We start from the raw sequence: 27,433 nt of genomic DNA, 5'->3' as shown, positions 1-27,433 counted from the left end.
AGGGAGTGGAATGGACTGGGAGTAGATGTAAACCATTACATCTATTGCAATCATTTGGAGTGGGTAAGCAATGAGATCCTGCTGTATAGCACAGGGAACTAACTGTATCTAGTTGCTTGTCATGAAACATATTGGAGGACAATGTGAAAAAAAGAATATATATATATATATATATATATATATATGTGTGTGTGTGTATGACTGGATCACTTTGCTGTACGGTAGAAATTTTAGAACATTGTAAATCAACTAAAATGGAAAAAATTTTTAAAAATAACAGCATTATTTTATAGTTACACACATATTTACCATTTCTGGTGCTCTTTTTTTTCTTTGTGTAGATCCAAATTTCTATCTGTTACCATTTTCTTCCTAAATATTTATCTTTTATGCTAATGCAGGACTAAGTAATCAATTACTTAAGCTTTTGTATGTTTGGAAATCTCTCTTCCTTCCCTTCGTTTTATGAAAAAAAGTTTTTGGCTGGCTATAGAATTCTAGGTTAACTTTTTGAAAAATATTTTCAGTATGTTGCAGTATTATCTCTGGTTTGCTTTGTTCCTGCTGTCATTTTTACTTTTGTTCTCTATTCTTATGTCCTCTGGCTGCTTTAAAAGTTTTCCCTTCATTACTTGTTTTAGCCAGTTTAATTGTGATATGCTATAATTTCCTGCATACTTATGTACTTATGATTTTTTGAACTTGTTCCATGGATTTATAATCTTTATCAAGTTTTTAAAATTTCAGCTATTATTTTTTTCTTTTTTTTTTTTTTTTTGTCTCTAAACTCTTTCCTCTTCCTGGAACTACTATTTGATATATATTAGGCCACTTGAGGCTCTCCTACAGTTTATTCATTCTCTGTTTATTTGCAGGGGTGGGGGGGGGCCTCCTTTTCCTCTGAGTGTTTATTTTGGATAGTTTCTACTGCTTTGTCTTCAAATTTACCAGCCTGTTCTTTTGCAGTGTCTAATGTGCTCTTCTTAATCCCATCGAGAGCCTTTTTCTTCACAGACATATTTTTCATCTAAAAATTAAAATTGGGTATTTTTTTTTGTCTTTTTGTTGTTATTGTTGTTGTTGCTATTTCTTGGGCCGCTCCCTTGGCATATGGAGGTTCCCAGGCTAGGGGTCCAATCGGAGCTGTAGCCCCCGGCCTACGCCAGAGCCACAGCAACGCGGGATCCCAGCCGCGTCTGCAACCTACACCACAGCTCACGGCAACGCCGGATCGTTAACCCACTGAGCAAGGGCAGGGACCAAACCCGCAACCTCATGGTTCCTAGTGGAACCACGAGGTTCCCACTGCACCACGACGGGAACTCCAAAATTGGGTATTTTTAATGTCTTTCTCATCTTTAATTTTTTCATGCTTTACATTATATTTTAGAATATAAAAAATATAGTCCTAATAACTGTTTTAATGTCCTTGTCTGTTAACTCTATTTCCAGGTCTGTTTCTATTGATTTTTTTTCTTATCATGAATAATATTTTTAGTTGCTTGAGTTCATAGACCCATAAAATCTCTGATGTCAATTTTAGGAAATATTTGGTCAGTATCTTTTTCCTTCTCCTTCTGTGACTCCAATTATATATTTTTAATATATTTTTCAACTGTGTGCCCACATGTCTCTTCTGTATCTTCCATTTTTTCTCTATGTGCATTACTTTTGAATTTTCAAAACTACCTTTTATATCACTAATCCTCTCTTCTAAGCCATCTATCCAGTTATTTATTTTAAATGTTTTTCTAATTTAATTTTCTTACTTTTTAAATTAAAGTATAGTCGATTTACAGTGTTCCCTCAATTTCTGCTATACAGCAGAGTGACCCAGTCATACATATACATGCATTCTTTTTTTTCCATACTATCTTCCATCATGTTCTAGCCCAAGACATTGGATATAGTTCCCTGTGCTATATAGTAGGACCCCATTGCTTATACATTTTAAATATAATAGGTTGGATTTACCAACCCCAACCTCTCTGTCCAGCCCAATCCCTCCTCCCTCCCCCCAACAACCAGAAGTCTGTTCTCTATGTCTGTGAGTCTATTTCTGTTTTGTAAATAGGTTCATTTGTGCCATATTTTAGATTCCACATATAAGTGATATCATATGGTATTTGTCTTTCTCTTTCTGACTTAGTGATTATTTCTGAATCTCTAGTTGCATCCATTTTGCTGCAAATGGCATGGTTTTGTCCTTTTTCGTGACTGAGTAGTATTCCACCACACACACACACACACACACGCACACACACACACACACACACACATATATATATACTACATCTTCTTAATCAATCTGTCTGTTGATGGACATTTAGGTTGTTTCCATGTCTTGGCCATAAAGAATAGTGCTGTGATGAACATAGGGGTGCATGTATCTTTTTGAATGAATGTTTTGTCCAGATATATGCCCAGGAGTGAGACTGCTGGACCATATGGTAGTTCTTTTTTTAGTTTTCTGAATAAAGTTCTTAATTTCAGATTCTGTATTTTTCAGTGCTACAGATTCCTCTTGCTGTTTTTGGTACTTTGCATTTCTCTGATGAAACACTTGTCTTTCTAAATATATTATCTCCCCTTTGCCTCTGTTTTCTTGACCATTGTAGTCATAATTAATTAAAAATCCACATCTACTAACTCCAGAATCCAAATCACCCATGGGTCTTTCTCTCTTTTCTGTTTGTTTCTACTGTGTAGGTGCATGGTCCTGTCCCTTGGCATGCCTATTAATTGTTGATTGAATGTAAGACATCCTGAGCCTCTAGGTTATTTTGTTTTTCACCAGAGAGGACTTAGCCTTTCGTCTATTGGAAAGATTGAGTGGAAGCTAATCACCTTAATCCAGTCAGGTACTGTGTATTGCGTTGAAGCTGGGTTGCAGTTTGAATGAGTCTCAGTTTTCTCTGTTTTGCCTCTTTTCCTATGGGATAACTTACTAGGCTTTCAATGGTAAAGGTAATATCTTCCCTGGGGACCTTTTAGGTATTCTCATCTGGGCTTTTTTAACCTCCCATTTAGGACAGCTCAGAATTTGCCAAATATTTTGGAGGGGAAACAAGTCGGGTGTCTCAGACCCTCTGGTTCTCCAGCCCTGCAAAATTGTCAAAAGCACTGCTGGTTCCTCTGTCCCTAGCAGCATTCTTCTGCCAGGGCAAAGCCCAAAGTATCATTCTCACCTTCACCCGGAACCAGCAAATGCCTCCAGGGGAAGGAGCAGCTACAGACCATATTTTACCTCTCAGTTCTCTCTTCTCAAATCTTAGTTCCTTTAGTTGTCTTTGTTTCAGCCCCTCTCTGATACTTTTAAACAAATACTTTTTGTACTTTGTCCAGCTTTGCTAGTCGTTCTTGGCAGGAGCGCAGATCTGCCACAAACGACTCTGTTCTGTCTGGAAGCAGAATTCCAGTGAGTTTTTAATTTCTCTTAATATATTTTTCATTTCAGGAAGTTTTATTTTGTTCACTCCCAAACCCATTTGGTCCTTTTTGTGATGTCTTGCTCCTACCTCATCTTTTTAACCCCTTTTAAATTTTCTTGTATGTTTTAAACATGCTTATTCTATACTTCCGATTATTTCAATATCTCAAGTATTTACTGCTCCAATTTTGATATTATTTCTGCTGGCTTCATTTATCTTTGCTTTTTGTTTATATATTTCCTGATTCATGAATGTGGGCTTATATGTCCTAAAATTAGTCTCTGTGGGACTCTTTCCCCCCACCCCCGCTTTTTAGGGTCGCATCTGCAGCACATTAAGTTACCAGCCTAGGGGTCGAATCAGAGCTGCAGGTGTCAACCTACACCACAGCTCACGGCAACGCAGGATCCTTAACCCACTGAGTGAGGCCAGGAATCAAACCCGTGTCCTCATGGATACTAGTCGGATTTGTTTCTGCCGAGCCACAACAGGCACTTTCTCTGTGGGACTTTTCAAGGCCTGAATTGAAGATGGGTTCCTTCATAGAGATTTTGTATTTGCTTCTGCCTGGGAACATGTACAGGCCTTAGCACACTTTAAAATCTTAATTTGAATATTATTGGTCCACTTAAAAATAATAATTTGGGGTGAAAATCCACACGAGGTCTAGCTTCTGTTTATAAAATTCATAGAAGGAATTTTTTTTTTGTATTTTCCATTCAACGTCTGAGTTTAATATTTCTCTTTGTGGCTGGGCCTGGGTTTTGTCCACTATCCCCTGCTCCATTAGGAGGCATGAAAACCAAAGCTCAACTTTACCTCTTTCATAAGTCAGATGCTCTCAAGGTAAAAACTGTCCTTTGTGCTTCACCTATCATTAAGGGTTCCCAGTTTTACTTAGGTTTTGGGCCTCAGTATTCCTTACTGACTTACCAAAATAATGATGCATTTGAGAGGTTGTTTGTCATTTTCTGTCCTACATGTTTGGTTGTTCACTGTGGGAGGTTCTGGGTCCATCACAGTAGAAAACAGTAGTCAGGCCTGAATATTATTTACACACACACACACATACTGCTAATAAATGTTCTTAATTTAATATCACTTGTATACATGATTAAAAGGAATAGATAATAAATTTACCTTCAGGATCATAATTGCAGCTCTTTGTCCCCACCAGTAACTACAAGCAGTTTTTCATTAGAGAAAAGAAAATGATTGAATAATCCAAATTAGCCTGGGCAAGAAAACTAACAGCTGCCTAAAATGAAATGTTTGAGTTATGAGCCATGTGCCACTTTGGTTTATCTGCAGCCAAAAGGTTCAGAATCCTTATTCAATTAACCACGTTGCTTGGGAGGGCCTGGTTGCCCTGAATGGAGCTGCCTGGTGATGAGTAAGAGGTATCCGTGACACACAAGTTCAGACCTTGCAACTCTGTTTTTGTTGTTTGAACTTTCTTCTTTGTTGTAGCTAGGGATCCGGCATGGAATTTAAACACTTGTGTGGTAACTCCATTCCTTCAGCCATTGTGTTGTTAAGCTCTAGCTAACGAACTTTTAACACTGGTTCCATGTAAGGTAAGACTTAGAGAAAAGCAGCAATCAACGTTTCTGGTTTTATAAATAAAACCATATGATGTGTCTTTAGCAAAGTAAGATACTCCTGCATATCTAGTCCAGCCACTCCCCCCAAAAAAGTAGCCTTCAAAATATATTTGAAAAATAAAGAAATAAACCAAGGTGCACCTAAGAAAGCTTAAATTAAGAAGTGGCTTTCATTTCAGAAAATCTCACCTACTGTAACAGAAACTTCAAAATGTATACCTGTTTTGAAACTTGGGAACTTTGCATAAAAGAGAGATGCTAAAATTACGTAATATTTGAAAAGGTGAGAGCTGCCAAACGCACCAGTCAAGTATACTTTGTCTCGTGTGGAATTTTCTTCCATGCCAACAGTTTCTGTTGCTTAGGGAGACCCTCCTGGTGGTGCCACAAAGAATGTTTCTCAAACCCATATAGATTATGTACACATTGGCTTGCTAAAGACAAGTTTGATTTTAAATCTCTCAACTTCATTTTGCTTCTTAATATACTGTTTTGAAACAAAAACCAGATGACTAAAAGAGAGGAAACAATTTTTTCTTCAATTCGTAAACCAGCTCTGAAGATAATTCTGGAGGAGAAAATTCAAATATGGTTTGAACAGCGATGTAGTAGTTTGACAAAATAGCTCAGTATTATTGCTTTAAAGAATGGCCCTTTACTTGAATGGTACACTGATTACTAGTATCTTACATCATAGTCATCATTTTACAAAGTTAAATTTGTTTTTGCATATTTTCTTAAATTGTGGTCATATTGTAAAGAGTAATTGTGAACTTTTATTTAGGTGACATAGAGGAATGTGAATATGTAATCCTGTTTGTCAATTAGAAGTGAGGAAAAACTTGAAATCAGAAGTTTTCTGGGAGTTCCCTTTAGGGCTCAGCAGAAACAAACCCGACTTGTCAGCTAGTATCCATGAGGATGCAGGTTCGATCTCTGGCCTGGATCAGCGGGTTAAGTATCCGGTGTTGCTCGAGTTATGGTATATGTTGCAAACATGGTGCAGATCCCTCGTTGCTGTGGCTGTGGTGTAGGCTGGCAGCTGTACCTCCAATTCAACCCCTAGCCTGGCAACTTCCATATATATGCCACAGGTGCAGCCCTAAAAAGCAAAAAAAAAAAAAAAAAAAAAAAGGAAGAAGAAGAAAGAAGTTTCCCTTCAGTTAAGACCTCAATCATATCAAAGAATCACTTTATTTCTGCTTTTATAAAAGTTGCAACAACTTTTTCAAGAAATATAGCTAACTTGTGGGCTGCAAGTTTAATTATTGCAGATATTATTGTCTTTAAGTTCCAGTTCTTTATTATTGTTTCAATACCTAAGCCCTATCCTGGGATATTTGAGAGCAAAAATAAATTGTGCATGAACATTACCCACCAAGTTACAGCTTCAAAATTTAGAATTTAGTTACTAATTTTATTTTATCTCTTCTTTAGTCTCCACCAATTTTCATCATGTACTTTGTTGTATGAAGATCGTAAAGCTTAAAAAATGCCCACCATTCTTCAATAAATAGGTCATTTATATCAAAGGCTTTTTGTAACACTTAAGCATAGAACACTCACTGCATTTTCCTTGTATGACCATGATGTTAACATACTGAAAAACTTTAAGTTCCCTGAAGAGTTTCTTCTTATAAATCTGTCCTAGCTGTGTCTAACTAAATTATGTTTTCTTAAGATAGTATGTCCTCTAAAATTGTTTCTAGTATGTGTCTTACACACAAAGTTAACTATCTTGGTTATAATTGACTGCCAGCAGATAGATTCACTTTTGATAACAGTATTTTGTTCCTGATTTTCTAGGAGATGCAGCTTCTTTCCTCATTAGTGAACAGTAAACCCAAACTACCAACATCGTTTACCATGTTTAAAAATTAAAATGATCTTAATAAATAGTGCTCAAATGATGGCACATGGCCAAATGAATCATCTTTGCCCTAAAGAAACACAAAAGGTAAAACACTACCCATGTAAGACTTAATATTCTTGAAATTCATCAGACAAGAAGTGAAAATGCCCTATAGATTCTTAGCTTTTGTCTTGAACATCTGAAGTTCTCTTAGCTAGTAATTTTTTACTTAGATTTATATCTATAATCCTAGGATCTCCCATCTCTTTGAAGCCAGTTAATTAAAACATGTAATCACCTTATAGAACTTTCACATTAGGGTAATATGAGAGAAAAGGAATTGAATGACTTTCATAATGTGACATAAGCCGGCATTTTCAGAGCTAGATGTACAAATGCATGTCCATTCCTAAGCTCTTGCTTCCCTGTTTCTGTTAAGAGCAAAAATTTGTGCCATCATGGTTAATGTTTTGACAGATTTTATCATAAACCTTGCTGTTGTAAATTTGCCTTGAGCCAAAATTTAACATGTTGTAAGCTCAGAAACAGTTTTTACTGTTAGTGACCAGGAAAGGAAATAAATCAATTACACTTTTGAATGATAGGAGTAGAGAGTTTAACTCTTTAAAAGTTACACATTACTTAAAATTTGAGAGAAATTTGCATTTTTATATTCAAGATCTCTCAGTTGTCAATAAAACATACATAAACATTTTTGTGATTCTCACAAAGGAGAATATATCAAAGAAAGTATTACGAGTCTTAAATATGCTCATTAAATTTCATCACCAAAATATTACCTCTCATTTTTAAAATTATTTTGCTTCGGAATAATCAATCAGAATGTACTTCTAGACCCTGTTTGATGGTGTCTGTCATCTATTGCTTTGTAACTACTTAGAGTATTGTTAAACATATTCCCCACTCATTGCTCTAACAACCTACAGATCTAGATTTTTTTCCTCTCTAAAACATCTTCAATGACCATGACCATTAATATTTACTCATAAATGCATTTGTACACAGGCTAAATCATAGCACATCAATGAAGAAAGAGTTGTAGCCCAGTTCTTTACCCTAGAATAAATCAAATCAACAAATATTTATTGAATGTCTACTATGTGCAAATAGCCCTGGACTGGTCAGCTTTTAAAAGCCACCCAACTTTTCCCACTGACAAATCAAAGCATTATTATTTCAGTATTACGGAAGCTGATTCCATGTCCTTTAAGTGACACAGCTTGTGAGGACCCTGCAGTTACTTGGGATAAAGAAAGATAAGGAAGAGAAAGCAAATTCACCAACTGAAAAGAGAAGAAAGAATAACTTAAATTATCACCGTTGGATTGCATCATGTATGTATTTATGTGTGTGTATATATGTGTGTGAATTTATGTGTATGACTATATACTGTTCATGTGTATATTTATGTACACATATACACACAGAAGAATGAGTGAATTTGAGAAAAATACCCTTTGTCAAGGTGACATTGGCATTTATTTTTCAGTCAGAGCTTTGCTTTAAAAATAGGCTTAATAGTCTGGCCAGTGTTAAGTTCTATGGTACCACAAACCGAATATATCATAATATAACAGCAAGATTACTCAACATGACCCCTCAAATTGTAAAACCCAGCTTGCCTTAAAGTCTGTTAGGAGATGATTTTATCAATCAATAGATTTACAATAGAAAAGCTGACTTCTACAATGTTACTATAAAAAATTATGATAGAGGCCTAAATAAGAAGTTAATTTTATCGTAAATAAGAGAAGCTACTTAAGTGCTCATTTTTAAGATACTAGTTGTTATTGGAAACTAAATCCACCAGTAAGAGACAAAACTTGTATACTTTATTATACTACATTATGTAGTATACCATATTATTTTATACTATATATAGTATACTATGTATTATGCTATAATGCTCTATGCATCTGTAAAAGATAAAATGGTACACTATCTCACATAAAATAATTAAATGTGTTTCCTCAATGAGGTATAAAAGGGAGGCTGTCAATAATTTTCAGTTTTGCAGAATTAATCCTGGCTACTTTTCACACACACATACACAGGTGACTAATGATATCACTGACATTATCATGAGGGATGTCATGTCAATTTTAAAATGTTTGTTAAGGAGAATTTATCTATTTTTACCTCTTATTGTTTAGCTAAGATTAATTTCTAGTTAAAATTAGATTCTTTTAAGCAGCAGCTTTTATCTTTCCTAGAATGTCTGAAATTAGTTTCTCAAATTTCTGAGGGAAAAAATGGTATAGCTCTGTTATTCAAAGTTTATGCTTCTCTTATGAAATTGTTGCTTGTTAAGATCACTTTGAAGCAAAGATATCTTTTCATATGTCCTTGTAATTTTGATACTTTTTGACCTGGTTGTAATTTATTTTCAAAGTATACCCTAATTTCTCTATAGTGGATTTTGGATTTCTTCTCAGTGTATGTACACTCTTTCTCTTCTTGGTAAAACCATACTCTTGGCCTTGGCAAATATAGTAAGCACTCTCAATATGTGACTACATTTGTTTGATTTCTTTTATTTATTTTCTTGACATGTTATAATTAACGTTTTTGAATATATTTTAAACAAAATTCCACTTGGATTACCCAGACATAATGCTTAAGTTCATGAAGAAATATTCTCTTTAGGGTTGTTTCTGATCTTCATTTCATCTTTCCCCTCCTTTGACCAGAATTCCCAATACTAAGACCCTCTCACCTAGGACCTAGCCTGGATTCACCTGCCCCCTTGTGGTATTCCTCTCTGAATAGTTAATTGATTTTTGAAATTTGAATTTGGTATTACATAGCCTGAGAAAATAAACCTCTTTACTCTTGTCTAACAGTCTAAGATCAGAAAAGTTTTCTTCTGGTAGTCACTGACTAGCAAAAAAACTATGAAAGAAGTTTCTTATTTAATTTAGAGCAGAAGAAGAAACTTGAGCACTCTAAAGAAATTACTAGCTTGGAATGAATGATGATCTAGAATCAATATTAGTGGAATGAATGATGATCTAGAATCAATATTAGATTGATAAACTAAAGAGATGTTTTCAAGATACTCACAAAGCCACTTAAAGTCAAATTTTTTCTATGTCAAGTTCTCCTTTTTAGTGAGTGGAAGAAGAAAGGAAAATGTTACTCTATTTTATTTAAATTTTAAATAGACTTCCTAAACCTCTCATAAAGGATGAATTATTAAACATAAAAAAAAATATTGTACTGTATGGTCAGATATTTTGGTACAATTGACAAAAATAGGGTTTTATTTCTCTCTGAAAAAAGGAATTCCTTCATGAGCCACAGGACTAATTTTTACATCTTGAATTGAAGCCAATATTGAAGCCACATGGGATAGTGATGATATATTCAGTGAGTGAATTACCTAGACAGAAATTCAGACATTTTGCAAGAATAAGGATGTAAGAATTAGTCATCTGGTTATTAAAGAATAATTGCAGATAACAGAAAGGGAAAGAGGAAAGAAAAGCACTATTTACATTTTTGAAAATTTTCTTTCTGGGGTTCCCGTTGTGGCTCAGTGGTTAACAAATCTGACTAGGAACCATGAGGTTGAGGGTTCGATCCCTGGCCTTGCTCAGTGGGTTAAGGATCCGGCATTGCCTTAGGTTGCAGACACGGCTTGGATCCCACATTGTTGTGGCTCTGGCGCAGGCCAGCAGCTACAGCTCCAGTTAGACCCCTAGTCTGGGAACCTCCATATGTGGCGGGAGTGGACCCAGAAAAGGGAAAAAAAAAATTGTCTTTCTTAGAAGGAAGAAATGAATTAATAAATTATTGTTAGTAAGACCCCAAGTAATTTTTAAAGATATTTTTTTCTGTCTGTTAACTGTAAATGCAGAAAGAGTTTTTTCTTTCTATGCTGTTCCACCTCCTACCCCTACTCTCCACCAAAGACTGATTTGATTCAATAATTTGATCATTTTAAACATTATGTCACCTCACTGGAGATCTAGAAGAAGAAAAGTATGCAGGCTTTAATGAAATTTTAGTCCAGCTTCCAAATTTGTAGTGTCCAGCATTCCTTTGCCGCTTCTTACATTTGTAACAGTTTACCTACAAACAGGTTCCCAGAAACCCAGGTTCAAATTTTGGCAGACTTACCTCACCTCTTTGTCCTTCCAAAGTACATAAATGCTAACCTGTGTTCACAGTGAGGAAGGGAGAGTCATTCCTGTGAGACTTTTAAAACCAAGACCCTTTCTGCTCCCTCCCAAGTTACTGCCATTCTCTCCAAAGGAATAAAGTTTTGTCAGTGTGCCTTGGCATAATTTCTTCAGCCTGGATTAAACACAGGTGACTGAGAGTCTACCTTATCTCCACAGGGCATTAGTCACTCTATAAAAGTTAAATTTATTATGAAATGCTTTGTTTGTGTTAACATATATCTTCTCTGGAAGTTGGAAACAAAGGCATGTCCTTTAAGACTCCATATGGGGAAAACACATCCTCCTTTGGAATTTAACCTTAATTTGAACCAAGATCTGTGAAAGAAAAGCACTTTAGTGTATTGTTCCCTTGCTCCACCCCTCTTTCCCTTATCTAAATGGGGTTACTGTTGCTTCGTGTTTTTTAACTCTTCCCATTCCAAACCTTGCTTTCCTGAGCTTAAAATAACCTTAGAAGTATATTAAAATAATTGTGGCAAACAGTTAGGCTGTGTTTTTAAGCATAAGTGGTTTTATGTAACCTATTAATTCTCATATCTTTAAAATCAAATAAATAGAACACCAGTTTATACTTATGTATCTTGTTGTTCATAACATTGTTTTAACAAATGGTACATTGTAAAGAACATTTTATTTCCTGAAAATCTTCTCTAAGATGCACTTGCTAGCAAACATTGTCATGTATGGCATAGCTTATACTGTTTCAGCAGTAAAGAATAATTAGAAGAAAAGTTTACATTAAGAAGGATGAGGAGGTATATTTGAAAGACTAATTTTTACCTGTTTTTCTTCAGTCAGTTTGCATAGTCTTTTTTTTTTTTTTTTTGTCTTTTGTCTTTTGTCTTTTTAGGGACGCACCAGAGGCAAAAGAAGGTTTGCAGGCTAGGGGTCTAATCAGAGCTGTTGCTGCAGGCCTACACCACAGCCACAGCAACACCAGATCTGAGCCGCATCTGTGGCCTACACCACAGCTCACGGCAATGCCAGATCCTTAACCCACTGAGCAAGGCCAGGGATCGAACCTGAAACCTCATGGTTCCTAGTCGGATTTGTTTCCTCTGCGCCATGACAGGAACTATTAGTTTGCATAATCTTGCAGTGCCTTCAATGTATCTAAATCCATAGATGTTCCAATGCTTTTTTTTTTTTTTTTTAAGCAAAAGCAAAGCTTCCATGGCTGCTGCTCCCCTCATAACAGATCAGTTGTTTATAAGCAGCAAAGTTATTTCCAAATTTTTTTTCACTTTTAAAAATTCTGCTTATGTGAATATTTAGTTTCTTTAATAGCATCTGCCAACAAACTTGTAATTATCCAAATGATTTTCCTTCATTATCTTTTATTACATTAAGAAAAAATAAAAAACTGAATATGAAAATAAGCTTAGATATTCATTTATTCTTAAAAAATATGAACATGATTTTATTTATTTATTTATTTATTTAATTTATTTTTTTTCTTTTTGGACAATGGGATGAAAGCGATGTTTTCAGTCTTGGAGGGGGTTTTTTTTGTTTTTTTTGTTTTGTCTTTTTGCTATTTCTTTGGGCCGCTCCCGCGGCATATGGAGGTTCCCAGGCTAGGGGTCGAATTGGAGCTGTAGCCCCCGACCTACGCCAGAGCCACAGCAACGCAGGATCCGAGCCACGTCTGCGACCTACACCACAGCTCACGGCAACGCCGGATCATTAACCCAGTGAGCAAGGGCAGGGACTGAACCCGCAACCTCATGGTTCCTAGTGGGATTCGTTAACTACTGCGCCACGACGGGAACTCCATGAACATGATTTTAAATTGATATGTATCCAATTCTACTCAAAATAAGTGTCTTCAGCATTATTAAATTGAAATTTTCTAAGCAAAATAAATTCACACCAAGACATTTACAGATAGTCATATATTCCTTATCACATAGTATATTTCATTTAAACTATAATGTTGAAATTAGTTTGATTAATATGTTTTTAAAAATATGGAATATATGCCTAGTACATTTAGGGCAGTAGGACATTTATCATAAGTAATATCAAATCAGGAGTTCCCGTCGTGGCGCAGTGGTTAACGAATCCCACTAGGAACCATGAGGTTGTGGGTTCGGTCCCTGCCCTTGTTCAGTGGATTGACGATCCGACGTTGCCGTGAGCTATAGTGTAGGTTGCAGACGTGGCTCGGATCCCACGTTGCTGTGGCTCTGATGTAGGCTGTCAGCTACAGCTCCGATTGGACCCCTATCCTGGGAAACCTCCATATGCCACAGGAGCAGCCCAAGAAATGGCAAAAAGACAAAAAAAAAAAAAGTAATATCAAATCAGGGTATCACTGTTCTCATCAGCCCTGCCTACATTTATTGGTTCCACCCCAAACAACCCTCATATGACATTCACTGAAGCGTAGTCTCCACTACTTGTTAGCACTTGATTGTATACTGCCATTGCTATTTAAATTCATAATATGTAATGCTTTTTCATGGGAATAATAACTCAGAACAATAATAGGTTGACAATTGGAATATTTTATCACAAGTCCTCAATTCTCTTGGACTTTGCACTACATTAGACACTGATTGATACACACTTTCTTAAAAGACAACAGTCCTATACCTCTGTTGCCCCAGATTTTTCCAAGTATGATTTTGGATGACTATCTTCATGGTATATAGAGATGCCTGTATATCATTTATTCATGGTCCTACCATAAGGTAGTCATAGGAAAATCTTTCACATGAGTAAAATGGTCGAAATGATAGATGAACAAGATAATGGGAGACAAGGTAATAGTTAAGTATAAGACTGAAAAGGCAGGGAATTCCCATCGTGGCTCAGGGGGAGACAACTCTGACTAGTATCCATGATGACACAGGTTCGCTCTCTGGCCTTGCTCAGTGGGTTAAGGATCCAGCATTGCTGTGAACTGTGGTGTAGGTTGCAGATGCAACTCAGATCTGGCTTTGCTGTGGCTGTGGTGTAGGCCCGCAGCTACAGCTGCAATTAAACCCCTAGCCTGGGAAACTGAAAAGGCACATGTTAACTATAAACAAAAGAATGAAAACTGTGGACTTTGTAGATGATGGGGAGAAACATTTTGGCAAAAACTAAAATAAAGGAGCAAAGCAGAGAGAAACAACCAAAGATAATTCCAAACTGCCACATGTATCAATTTAATGAATCCCAAAGTATTTGCAAACTTGGATAAAAAAGGGTGTGTGTGTGTGTGTGTGTGTGTGTGTGTGTGCGCGCGCGCATGCGCGTGTGTGTACACAAATGTAGACGAGAGGTCTTCATGTATTAAATTTTAAAGATGTAAGGATGTGGCAGAATAATCAGAACAAGAAAATACTGAGCATCTTTGCTAACCAGTTATATTACTAGACAAAGCCATCCATATCAGATGAAAGTAGAAATAATAAAATAATGAGTCTGTTCATGAACTATATTATGTTCATTAATTCTTATTTTTCTTTGAATCTCCAGCATTAACTAGAACATACTGACTATAGGAGACACTTAAAAATAATCAGCTAATTTAATACCGTCCTTACCCAATGAAATCTCAATAGAGTCACAAGAATTATGAATAAAATACTATGGCAATGTGTGAGGGCTAGGGGACAAAAGAATCGGTTATGAAATATCTAAGTCTTAATATATTAGTCATTTCATGTCACAAATAATTTACAGTACAAGAGAAGGTGAAAGTAGTGTCTCAGAAGATATTTTTCCATTCTGATTATATTTAGAAGTCTTCAGTATTTCTCTAAAAATGTATCTTCATGAATTGATTGAAAGTGATAATAGGGAGTTCCCACTGTAGCACAGCAGTAACAAACCTGACTAGTGTCCGTGAGGATGCGGGTTCGATCCCTGGCCTTGCTCAGTTCATTAAGGGTCCAGCTTTGCCATGAGCTGTAGGTGTAGGTTGCAGACATGGCTTGGATCCTGCGTCGCTGTGGCTGTGGATGTGGATGTGGCCAACAGCTGCAGCTCTGATTGGACCACTAGCCTGGGAACTTCCTGCAGTTGTGGCCATTAAAAGAAAAAAAGAAAAGAAAAGAAAAAGAAAGAAAGAATAGAGGGAATATTATTGTTTGTTTTTACCAATAATTCGGACAACAGCATCCCACGTGCTGGGGGTAAAAAGTTGAATGAGACTGTTTCTACCCTCATGGAAATCACAGTCCAGAGGGAATAACAGAACTGTAAATAATTATAATATAGTATTATAGGTACCATAATAGAGGTAGGCTTAAAATGCTTTGGCAGAAGAGGCAAAAAATTATCTTGCTCTGTCTACGAGATTAAGGAAGGGTTCCCAGAGGAGGTGGTGTTTCAGCCAAGTGCCTTTGGGATTGGCAATTAAGGAGTCCACGATGACTTTAATAAGAGCAGTTTGTAATAGGACACAAAATCTAGATTTCAGTGAATTAAGATATGAGAACGTAGAAATGGACACAGTGAGTATAGACTACTGTCCCAGGAAACTACCTTCTAACTCTTCTCCTTGCTGCTTTGGAAAAGATTTAGTAGGGAATTTCACATTGCATCACTCAATTAAGTACTAATGATAGTAATGGATTTTTTCCGTGTTCATAAATTGTATTCCGCTTGTACAAGCACAATAGTATAAATCCAACAAGAGCCTTAGAACTGAAGGAGGGGCATATCTAACCTTTGAATTATGAATATCTTTGATCTTCATTTCTTCTATTCAGGAATTTCACAGTCTAAATTGGCAAGTGTACCCAGATGAAACTTTCCTTCCTCTCTTCCATCTTTCTTATAATTTCTCTTTATGCCTCTAACCATATATCCTCAAGTGATTCAAATATTTTATTGTCCATACATTATCTTTCTAATGCTAAATATTACCAAATAAATTCCAAATTCTTTAGTGTTCAAGGCCCTCCAGACTTTTGTTCCAGCCTACTTTCTCAGCTTTATCTTCCTATAATCTCCTCTTTCATGCTTCAGCTTCACCTTTCCCTTTATGCACCTAGAACATTTTGGCTTCCACTTCCTGACATTACTACTTCCACCCAGAACTACCCTCACGCTGAAATCTTATATCCAAGCCCTATCTGACATTTATGGTCTTACTCAGTTGCCATGTCCCCTGTAAAAGTCCTTCTTGATCTTCTCACATATAGCTTTTTATCTCAACTCAGTATTTATATGTGCCTCTCTGTGCCTTTCATTCAGTCATTTATTCATTCATTCAGCCAACCTTTGTTGAGCACCATTTTCTACTCTGTTTTCATGGTTGAATAGCTGTTTTATCTCATCCCTCCTATCAGACTATAAATTCTTTGAGGTCAAGAGTCATCAGATATCACTTTGTAAGTCCCTATTACAATATTTTATACATAGTAATTATTCAACAAAAATAGATTGATCATATTAATGGATTAAATTTATCTCAAATGGAGAATCATCCCCTGAAATTCAGTTAAAGATAGCACCCACATGGAGTTCCCGTCGTGGCGCAGTGGTTAACGAATCCCACTAGGAACCATGAGGTTGCGGGTTTGGTCCCTGCCCTTGCTCAGTGGGTTAAGGATCCGGCACTGCCGTGAGCTGTGGTGTAGGTTGCAGACGCGGCTGGGATCCCGCGTTGCTGTGGCTCTGGCGTAGGCCGGCGGCTACAGCTCCGATTGGACCCCTAGCCTGGGAACCTCCACATGCCACACGGGAGTGGCCCTAGAAATAGCAAAAAGACAAAAAAAAAAAAAAGATAGCACCCACATCTTTTATTTTCCCTGCCATGATATTCCATTCTACAATTATCTACAAGTATATAATTTGTCATTTCCTCAACCACCTTAAAGTAACATTTTAAAAAAATTGTATTTGATTTCCTTGTATTTATTCTCTTAAACTCTTCCCTTTTTTCAGCTCCATCCATTCCATTGAAAGAGTCCACAAGTTACAGTGTTAATTATTTTTTATTATTTTTAATAGTTATTTCCCCAGTACATTTTTTTCTACTGTACAGCATGGTGTCCCAGTTACACATACATGTACACATTCTATTTTCGCACATTATCATGCTCCATCATAAGTGACTAGACATAGTTCCAAGTGCTACACAGCAGGATCTCATTTATAGTGTTAATTAAATCCATTGAATATACCTCCATTACTACCTCACTTAGCTGGTGACCATAGTACAACTTCGATCTTAAAAGGGTCACTCAACATTAGTCACCCTTCTTTCAAGCCATCAAACATGACTTTGCTTTGAATATAAACTCAAATTATATTCCTTTTCATATCTTTCCTCTTTCTGTAGACATTACAGAGCTGTTTAATGCTAACACATTTCCATTTCTTTCTTAATCTTCCATCTTCTTGCCATTTGCCAACAATCTTTAGCTTAAAATGTCCTTCACCTCTGGAACATCTACCTCTTCACTTCCACCAGCACAATTTATTATCTCTCCAGCTATCTGGAACTCAGCTTAAAATCATCAAGTGAATTTTTTTGATTTACCTAGATCATGTATCACTGTATTTATTTTCTGTATATTGTTCAACTACTATATTAATTTGAATCAGTTATGTATTTATCCAACTTTGCTCTCTATGAGTGTTTTCTGCTAAGGACCTAGTCTAGTTCTAACCACCAATACAAATCCTGTACATTGATCTGAATTTTTTAAGTGTGAAGCTTTGCTCCTCATGGTGATGTTAATCTGTGGCTTTCTGCCCTTTAGATAAAACTAACCTACTTAGATTAAATAGTACCAAGATATTCAACTATTCTAGAATAGCAATATATGACTACAGGATCTTTATTGACTAATAAACCAAAATTTACAGAAAAATAAATGCTACCATAATGTGACCTCAAATATATGTCAATCCATAAATTATGAGTAAGTGAATGAATTTGAGCCTTTAATACAAGGTAATTAACAGGATCTTATAACAATCACCAAGACTGAAAAAAAAAATCAACAAGACTTGTTAGTTAGGGACTAAGGGACTAGGGTTTAGAATATAATAAGGAAACATGTTCTGCTTCTAGCTGTAGGAGAGTTGCTAGAATCAGATTAATTCACTGAGTGAGAATAACTATAAAACTTGGACAAAATTCAAAACAAAGTCTGAAGGCCCTGGAGAACAGCCAGTGCAGCCAAGGACCTGAGGGCCAAGATCCTGGAGAGAAGGAAAATACACGGAGGTGAGTCCTGCATTTGCAGCTGTGTTTTTCCCTTGGGGTGTTTGCCTGTTCAAGGTTTGGGGCATAGAGGCATAATAAGAGCAGCATTCTTGAGTTTGTGGCAGTTTGATTGAACTAGAGAAACAAAAGTGGAGTTTAGGGCTAAATTAGGCAGCTATGCTATGGGGGCCAAGATCAGAAGAAGAGAACTACAGGCAGTTGAGATCAACATTCTATGTACAATTTTTCCCTTTAGGCATTTCTGATTTCTAAGAGACTAAGTTCATTACAAGACAAAGAGAAACCAAGTAAAAAACACTTACTAAGAAGATAAAAATCTAAGAAGAGAATTTGTCAGTCCCATGATGCTGGGAGTCAGAAATTTAAGTGCAAACAGGAGAGACTCAGCTTTTGATTCAGATCCTGCGAAAGCGATGCCATAGGAGTAAGGGTAAATTGTGAGGAGTTCCCCATGTGGAAGAATCTAACTGCAGGCATTCCTGTCGTGGCTCAGTGATTGAAGAATCCGACTCGGAACAATGAGGTTGCAGGTTCAATCCCTGGGCTTTCTCAGTGGGTTAAGGATCCGGCATTGCCGTGAACTGTGGTGTAGGTCACAGACACGGCTCAGATCCTGTGTTGCTGTGGCTCAGGCGTAGGCTGGCGGCTACAGCTCCGATTCGACCCCTAGCCTGGGAACCTCCATACACTGGATGCAGCCCAAGAAATGGCAAAAAGACAAAAAACAAAAAGAAAGAAAGAAAAAGAATCTAACTGCAGCAACTTGGATGCTGTGGAGGTACAGGTTCAATTTCCCACCCATTGCAGTGGGTTAAAGGATCCAGCTTTGCTGCAGCTGAAATGTAGGTCAAATCTGTGGCTTGGGTTCAATTCCATATGCCTGGGTACTTCCATATGCCATGGGGAAACCTTTTTTTTTTTTTAAAGGATAAATTGTTAATAGACCAGCTGCAACTATATCAAAGGGATATTCCCAAACTCACTTACCTAAGACGCCCCCATCAACACAAGGTGGAATTTGGAAGAATGGGAACTTACCTGTGCTCTAGACCCTGCACTGAATGAGAGGCAAAAACCATCTGCCACTGGAATATGTGCACAGGGACTGCCTAAGACTGAGATGGGAGCAGGATATCTGAGAAACTCCTCCATTGCCACTTTATGAGCCTTGTGTCTAGTAACTGGTAACAGCCATGTACTGGTGGGGAGAACAAAAACATGGAAACAGATTCCTTCTATGTTGCAGGCATAGAGAACCTGCTATAATCTGAGGATAGAGCAAGGAAACTGAGGAAAAACCCTCTGGTTCTTTAGACCTCTCACTAAACACAAGATAATGACAGTCAACCTCACCACTGGAGGAATTTCAAATCTGTGATACATTAAAGATAACCATAGCAACCACAAAACCCAATGCACCTCAAATGCTAACTAAATTCACTAAAATCCCCACTAGTGAATAGGGTATTCCCATTTTTGGATTTGTCTGAGTTTCTACTATTCTTTTATACATAATATCTGGCATTTAACTTTAAAAACACAAGACACACTAAAAAGAAAGAAGAGCCATGTGAAAAGATAAAATAATCAATAGAACCAGACCCAGAGATGACTCAGATGTTGAAATTATCAGGCTTTAAAAAGAGAAAAACGGAATAAAACATATGAATTACAAAATGGTAACAATAAGGGTAAGAACTTCTCAGAGAAACAGAAATAAAAATAAAATAAAATGGAGTACCTTTAAAGTGCTGAGAAATAAAAAACATCTACCTTCTAGAATTAAATTCTCATCAAAAAAAAAATCTGAGAATTTTATCATCAGCAGAACTCCGATAAAGGAAATCCTTAAAAAAGAGTCAAAGAAATGGAAAGATATTCCCTGCTCCGGGAACTAGAAGAATTAAATTGTTTATATGGCCATACTACACAAATCAATCTATAGATTCAATGTAATCCCTATCAAATTACCCATGACGTTTTTCACAGAACTACAACAAATAATCCCAAAATTTATATGGAACCATAAAAGACCCAGAATTGCCAAGGCAATCCTGAGGGGAGATGAAAACAAGCAGGAGGCATAGATCTCCCAGACTTCAGACAATATTACAAAGCTAGGGTAATGAAGACAGTGTAGTACTGGTACAAAAACAAACAAAGGAACAGAATAGAGAACCCAGAAATAAACCTAGACACATAAGGTCACTTAATCTTCAACAAAGGAGGCGAGAATATAAAATGGGGGAAAGACAGTCTCTTTAGGAAGTGGTGCTGGAAAAACTGGACAGCCACACGTAAATCAATGAAACTGGAACATACCCTCACACCATGCACAAAAATAAACTCAAAATGGCTTAAAGACTTAAACATAAGACAAGACATCATCAAACTCCTAGAAGAGAACACCAGCAAAACATTCTCTGACGTCAACCTTACAAATGTTTTTTTAGGTCAGTCTCCCAAGGCAACAGAAATAAAAGCAAAAATAAACCAATGGGACCTAATCAAACTGGCAAGCTTTTGCACAGCAAAGGAAACCATTAAAAAAAAATTAATAAAAAAGACAGCCTATGGAATGGGAGAATATAGTTCCAAACGATGCAACTGACAAGGGATTAATCTCTAAAATATACAAACAATTTATACAACTTAACAGCAAAAAATAAACAACCCCATTGAAAAATGGGCAGAAGACCTGAAGAGACATTTCTCCAAAGAAGATATACAGATGGCCAACAAGCACATGAAAAAATGCTCAACATCACTGATTATTAGAGAAATGCAAATCGAAACTACCATGAGGTACCACCTCACACTGGTCAGAATGTCCATCATTAGTAAGTCTACAGATAACAAAGAGAGGGTGTGGAGAAAGTTGTACCCTCCATCACTGTTGGTGGGAATGTAAATTGGTACAACCACTATGGAAAACAGTATGGAGGTACCTCAGAAAACTATATATAGAACTACCACATGGCCCAGTAATCCCACTCTTGGGCATATATCAAGACAAAACTTTCATTGAAAAAGGTACACTTATCCCTATGTTCACTGCAGCACTATTCACAATAGCCAAGATATGGAAACCACCTAAATGTCTATTGCCAGATGAAAGAATTTAAGATGTGGTGTATATACCCAATGGAATACTACTCTGGATCACTTTGCTATACCGCAGAAATTGACAGAACATTGTAAATCAACTATAATAAAAAAAATTTTTAAGAGGAAAAAAAAAGAAATCCTTAAGGGACTTGATTAGGCAAATGGAAAGAGATCACAGAAGGAATCACAGTAAGATTGAGAGCATCTGAAAGGGTAAATATATGAAATAAGAAAAATACTATTTAAGAAAAGATAGAATACATGTAATAAAAAGTTCATTTTATTCAAAACAAGCAATCTATTGCCAGAGAACTCTACCCAGTATTCTGTGATAATCTATGTGGGAAAAGAACCTAAGAGAGAATGGATATGTGTGTATGTATGACTGAGTCACTTTGTTGTATAGTGGAAATTATCACATTGTAAATTAACTATGCTTCAATAAAACTTTAAAAAGAAAAGAAACAAGTCAATTGTAATTGAAAGTCTAGTGACCACAGCTAAATTAGGTACAGATTTGAAGGACATGTTTACCCAAATGGTCATCTAGTCTACACTTGAATGTTCAATGTTGAAAAGCTCATTATTTCCTGAGGTAGCCTACTCTATATATAACCATGTACAAATTCCTTTGTATTGAGCTATAGTCTGTAATTCTCTAAAATTTCTACCTTCTGGCCCTGATTATGCCCTCTACAATCATATGCAATGAATATTCCAATTTCTTTCACACATGCTTAAGATAACTAAATTATCCTCTAGTGTAACAGAAATGTTTTATTCTGTGGCCAAATAGCCCCAATCTAAACCATCCTTCACAACCATCCAGTTCTCATCTAATCCAGAATCTGCTAAATGCACCCCACTTTTTAACTGTTTCTCAAAGAATAGATCTGGACTCATGACACATGATCTCGTGGTGAACAGGCATTCTTGCCCTTCCCATTCCATATGTGCCCCAATGGCATTTATCCATGATAAGGGAGGGGGCCAAATCATGCTATTTATTCATGTGTAATTCCTCATTTTACCTCTATGAAAACTCTGGCCTCAAGAGGTAGGACTTGATTGTGTTCACTGAAAACTATTGTTCAAGAATATTAAGCCAGAAATGGTGTACAGACAAGAATTGGCCAAAGAAATTCTGGGGACTATTCAACAGGTAGTATGAAATAAAATTGTGAACTTTAGAATGTCAAGGAATAATAGGTTGGAGGAATAGAGGGTTTTGATAGAGCATATTAATTAATGACAGATGGACAGATGTATGGGCCATAAGAGGGATGAGTCAATGATGACTATGACTTTTCAATCCTGAGTGACAGAGAAAAATATGGATATCAGGAGACATGCCTATGTTACCAAGAGAAATCTGTTGCTATGATTTAAATTTATTAAGCATTCATGGAAATAGCTTGTAGACATGTGCAGAAATAAGATCGGAGTTTTTGTTGGGGACAGAGATGAACTTTTAGCTTGGTTAAGGGATATACCTATAGTTGAGCAAGTTGGGTGTAATGCTTGTTGCAAATAAGGGAGACCACACTTCATAGGGGACTATGTGGTGTTTCGGTAAGAGAATGTTAGAAAGAACTTAGGGTATTGGGGTTTGTGTTGGTTTGAGGGAGGGCTCAAGAAAATGGGACTTGAATTGGATGCTGTCAGAATGTGAGAATAATTCTATGGTGGGGTAGCTGAAGAAACCTTATCTAGAAGGAGGAAAGACTAAAACAAATCCAAAGCTGTACTTTATAAAAACAAAACCAGCAGTTACTCATTCTAGCTAAGATGGGTGAGTATTTGCTATTGTTTTTGTTTGTTTGTTTTTTGTTTTGTTTGTTTTTTACAGCCATACGGGTGGCATATGGAAGTTCCCAGGCCAGTAGTTGAACTGGAGCTGCAGCTATCGGCCTACATCATAGTCCAGAGCAACACTGGATTCAAGTTGCTTCTGCAACCTACACTGAAGCTTGCAGCAATGCCAGATCCTTAACCCACTGAGCGAGGCCAGAGATCAAACCTGCATCCTCATGGAGACAAAGTCAGGTCTCCTGCTGAGCCACAACGGGAACGCCCAGTATTTTCTATTTTTGTGGTTTGCAGTGACTCCTATTTGTATCTGTGCTTAGATGAAACTACAAAGTAGTCTTATTTTTGACTCTTTCCTACAGTTATAGAATATCCTTGTTGGTGTTCGGTAGAATTGTTTACATTTGACAGGAGAACACCTAAGCCTAACTCTGAGGGCCAGACCAATTCTTAGGAGCACCAGAGCCTAGCTGGAAGTGTCCAGCCAATTTCCATCTGTGAGGAGCTCTTTTTCTCCCTCAGGCTCCTCTACTTAGCCTTGGGGAACTACAGTGAAGGTTAGAGTGGACAAAGACAGTTACAGATATAGCAAAGCAGCCTAGAGGAGGTAGATTGAGAATAGGTTGGTGCCAAGGAGTCCTTGGTATGAGTGTTCAGCATTGCTAATATTCAGAATTCTTGAGACTAATTGAGCCAAAAAAAAAAAAGAGTAAGACATTATTGAATCAAGGAATCATTGATGATCTTCAAGAAAGTAGTTTAAGGGACCACAGTTCAGGTTACAAGGCTATGGAGAAATAGAGATTGTGGGTAAGGACCACTCATTTGAGAAGTTTGGCAGTGAAAAGGAAAGCAAGGGGATATAAACTGGGAGATTTTTTAAAAGCAATTTAATGAGGTTTTTTTCCCCTAAAATAGAAATGGTCACTACATGTTTGGAGATGAGGAGAAACAACCGTTCAAAGTAGAAACAGTAAACATACTAGTAATGTAGTGAAAAACAGAAAAGAGTCTGAGACTTAGAACTTCAATGAATATGTTTATTCTGGAGGGGAAGCAGAGAATGTGTTGGTACAGAAATAAAAATGCTAAGTTGGAAATTAGGGCAGATGAAGGAATGGATGTCAGGTAAAATGATCTTTGTTGTTTTTTTCTTTTTAGGTCAGAATCAAGATCATCTGCCAACGGTTTAGGAGAAAGGGAGATGAAAAAGCCTGGAGAAGCTTTGAGTCATCTGCTAAGGTGTTGTTTAGTGAATCGACAAAAGATGCTGTTTTCTATTGTCATCCATTTTACTAAAGAAAATGCAACTGTTGCTGTGTATTGTGAATTTATGGAGGATTCAGAAGTGAAAGCCATTTTATTCCCTTTTAAAAGGGGGGGGGCGTTGTTACCGTCTTTTTAGGTGGGAGTGGTACAACAGACCTCTTTCTTGGGATACCCATACTAGATTAAATATTATTTGATGCAAATAATCTGTAACTTTTATTTTGGCTTTTGGACTGTATTTCCCAAGGTGAAAAAGATCTTGCTGTTTTCAAAAGCTAAATAGAACATCAACCAGAGACAAAAAGCCATCCAGAAGGATGAGTTCCATGGTAATCTAGAGCAAAGAAAATTAACATTTTCACTTACAGTCAGAAAAATGGACGCCCCCCATGCCCACTGTTTATGTGTATCTGAATAACTAGATGCTTCTCTTATTCCCAGTATTAGGTGTGATTGAGAGATAACTTACTCGGGGCCGGTGGCAGCAGCAGCGGTTTCTGTGCTCTGAGTAGCCCATGCTCTTGTGAGCATCAAAAGGAGATGAAGCCTGATTAACCATTTTGAAATCTATCGGATGAGGAGAAGTCCTTACAAAACAACTTTTATACGCTTTAATTAAAAACGTGTTCCGGCAGCTCAGAGCTGAATGGGCTTCAGGGGGAGCAGGGCTGAGCCCGTTGCTATGACAACACAAAATCTTTTCGTGCCTGGCCCTTCCTCAGCACACATTCTCTAGCTCTCTCCAGCCTCCGTCCCTTCTCTCACTCCCTCAGTCTCTGGGTCTAGGAGTCGAAATAAGACCCAGGACTTTGCTTTTTCTGGTAGTTCTCCCTCCCTCCTTTTCCCTCATTTTTCATCGTTTACATTTCCTTGGCCATCTCTATATTCTTGTTTCTCTTGAAAACAAGTTTACCTCTTGAGTTGAATACACTAAGAAAAAAATATTATTTTTGGTCATAGGATGGTAATTATTGTTTATATCCCCTCATAAATCCATTTTTAGGAGTCCTGAGTGTAGGTGAGAAGAATCTTACTAATGTTCTACATTTTTTATTTTTCAGGTTGAACACTGGCTACTACATCACTCTTTCTGTTGCTGAAGATAAGGCTAAAATAAAAAGGGTTATGATTTACTCTGTTAACGTTAATTTGTGCTCATTTTTTAAATCTCAGGTTATTCCTCGAGCCACATCATCTACTAACCATTGTAAGTGAATGTAAGACTTCAAACATATCCTGAAAAAAAAAATGCCAACCTCACTTTATTTAAGAAGTTTCTTGGAATATTTTTAAAGTTGCACATATAATACCAAGACTTAAATAAAACCCCACACCATAACTTGTTTTATCATATGAGACAAGAAACGTGTAGAACTTGTCCATCTCAGAACCCAACAGCCAACTTGAGATAAACTGATATCTTTGCAATCCTGCATTCAATGCATTTATATAGACAATAATATTATTACAGCACCTAATGCTACTCTTTGCGTCATCAGAGGCCTTACAAACTTTGATTTTTATTACAGTTTTCCCTTTCACCTATTCTATTTTATAAAATGAAACAGGTGAGTGGAATACAGTGGAAATCATTTGTCATTTGTTCCCCCTGCTTAACTCTCTACCTGTTCTTACTGTGATTATACTTGAAAAGTGACTTATTTGTCAAATTCATAAGCATTTTGTTTCTAATTGCCTGACCCAGTAGAGATATTATAACTTGAGAAGTATATAGTCTGGTGTGTTAATCCTTAGCATGGCCTAGTGGTCACTATAGAAAGTGAGTGAATTCTTTGGGGAACCCAGAGTCCAATTTTGAAACAGACTCCAAATCATAATGCAGCTTTTTTTTTTCTTTTTGCCTTTTCTTGAGCAGTGCGGTGGCTTATGGAGGTTCCCAGGCTAGGGGTCTAATCGGAGCTGTAGCCGCTGGCCTACGCTACAGCCACAGCAACTCGGGATCCGAGCCAAATCTTCAACCCACACCACAGCTCACGGCAACGCCAGATCCTCAACCCACTGAGCAAGGCCAAGGATCGAACCTGCAACCTCATGGTTCCTAGTCGGATTCTTTAACCACTGAGCCACGACGGGAACTCTGAAATCATATGCAGCTTTGAAGCTCTAGATTTGCGTCTCTAGAATTGAAATTTAAAAGTTTAAATTTTCTTTCAAAGTTTAATTAAGGAACTTCCTCAGTCTCTTTACTATATAGAACTCCAACATAATATAGTCTTGATACATCACATGTAAATTGGTGGGCCACAAATTAGCAAATACTCTAAACTCTTTCTAGTATGAGGAACAGTATTTCTTCTAAATGAACCAACCCCCAGATTGGTTTCTAGGTTCTGTTCTTATAATTTAAAAACTCACCACATTTTGAGAAACTGAAATTCTTTGACTTCTTATAATACCTTACTTAAAATGTGAAAAAGCTGCACGACCTAGCATTTGGGTGACATCTCACAAATGCACCAAGTTTCCTGTTTATAATGCTGGTATAATGCAAAGGAATTACTGAAGTTTAACTTTATTTTTTCCCCTTTCACTATTAAGAATAGAAAGTCAAATGCTGAAACTTGTTTTCCCAGCTGGGAACTTTGTTTGGATCAATCTTAGGTGAGAACTAAAGAATGTAAATGTATATATATTGGTTAAATAAATAGGTAAAGACAGGGGTATTCAGGTATCTGGAAAAGGCTTAAAACCAAATTTTAAAAAAAGGATCCTCAAAGAAGCATACTTTATTTTATTTTATTTTTGGTCTTTTTGCCTTTTCTTGAGCTGCTCCCGCAGCATGGAGGTTACCAGGCTAGGGGTCTAATCAGAGCTGTAGCCACCAGCCTACGCCAGAGCCACAGCAACATGGGATCCAAGCTGTGTCTGCAACCCACACCACAGCTCACAGCAATGCCAGATCCTCAACCCACTGAGCAAGGCCAGGGATTGAACCCGCAGCCTCAAGGTTTCTA

At 37.0% G+C, this 27,433-nt stretch overlaps 1 long non-coding RNA gene across 4 annotated transcripts; it reads left to right on the top strand.

The window, feature by feature from the left end:
* Window positions 1-2,438: 2,438 nt before the first annotated feature.
* LOC125136293 (uncharacterized) lies at window positions 2,439-25,606 on the top strand. 4 transcript variants are annotated; one of them, XR_007137149.1, is made up of 4 exons: window positions 2,439-2,861; window positions 6,842-6,992; window positions 8,089-8,242; window positions 24,351-25,606. It is a non-coding gene; the product is annotated as an uncharacterized LOC125136293 (long non-coding RNA). The 4 variants fall into 4 exon arrangements; XR_007137147.1 differs by lacking the exon at window positions 2,439-2,861 and having other exon boundaries at window positions 6,153-6,992; XR_007137150.1 differs by lacking the exons at window positions 2,439-2,861; window positions 6,842-6,992 and having other exon boundaries at window positions 7,619-8,242; window positions 24,351-24,431; window positions 25,520-25,606.
* Window positions 25,607-27,433: the final 1,827 nt, after the last annotated feature.

This window comes from Phacochoerus africanus, chromosome 9 (assembly GCF_016906955.1).
Source record: "Phacochoerus africanus isolate WHEZ1 chromosome 9, ROS_Pafr_v1, whole genome shotgun sequence".
NCBI classification, from domain to species: Eukaryota; Metazoa; Chordata; class Mammalia; order Artiodactyla; family Suidae; genus Phacochoerus; species Phacochoerus africanus.
Note: the sequence above shows the minus strand (reverse complement) of the source record. Positions and strands in the feature narration are given on the sequence as shown.